Source organism: Rhinopithecus bieti, unplaced genomic scaffold (genome assembly GCF_001698545.2).
Source record: "Rhinopithecus bieti isolate Rb0 unplaced genomic scaffold, ASM169854v2 scaffold_9976, whole genome shotgun sequence".
Classification (NCBI taxonomy): domain Eukaryota; kingdom Metazoa; phylum Chordata; class Mammalia; order Primates; family Cercopithecidae; genus Rhinopithecus; species Rhinopithecus bieti.
In genome coordinates, this window is record NW_016806761.1 from 463,667 (window position 1) to 464,467 (window position 801).

Below are 801 nucleotides of genomic sequence, written 5' to 3' on the forward strand. Positions count from 1 at the left end.
CTAACTTAAACCAATTTGGACACATGCTCCCAAAATAGGTACTTTCAGGTGGCTAACAGTACCAAAGAGGTTTCTGGTGGGTAGGGGTTAGCTACTCACTACAACCTTACTACTAGGTTTTAATAAAAACGAGCCTCAGACCAAATTCTGCCATGTATGCAAACATTCATTAAGCAAATATTCATTAATAAGCAGGCACAGGCCAAGCATTATGACTCACACCTATAATCCTAGCATTTTGGGAGACTGAAACAGAGGAATCACTTGAGCCTCAGAATTAGAGATCAGCCTGGGCAACATAGTGAGACCTTGTCTCTACACAAATTAAATTAGCCAGGTGTGTTTGTATACACCTCTGGACCCAGCTACTTGGGAGGCTGGGTTGGGAGGATCGCTTGAGGCTGGGATGTCAAGTCTGTAGTGAGCCAAGACTGTGCCACTGCACTCTAGCCTGGGTGGCAGAGTGAGACTCCATCTCAAAAAATAATAAGAATAATAAAAAATAAATAATTTTAAAAGCAGACACAAAACAATTCATATTTCTTAGTCTACTCAGGCTATCATAACAAAATATCAGAAACTAAGTGGCTTAAACAACAAAAATTATTTCTTCACAGTTCTGGAGGCTGGAACTCCAGCACAGTTTCTGGTGAGGGCTGTCTTCCTGGCTTATAGATGGCCACCTTTTTACTGTGTGCTCACAGGAACTTTTCTCAATGTGTGCATGTGGAGGGAGGGAGAGAGCAGAGGACAGAGAAAGCGCATGCTCTGGTCTCTCTTTCTTTTTTTTTTTTTTTTTTT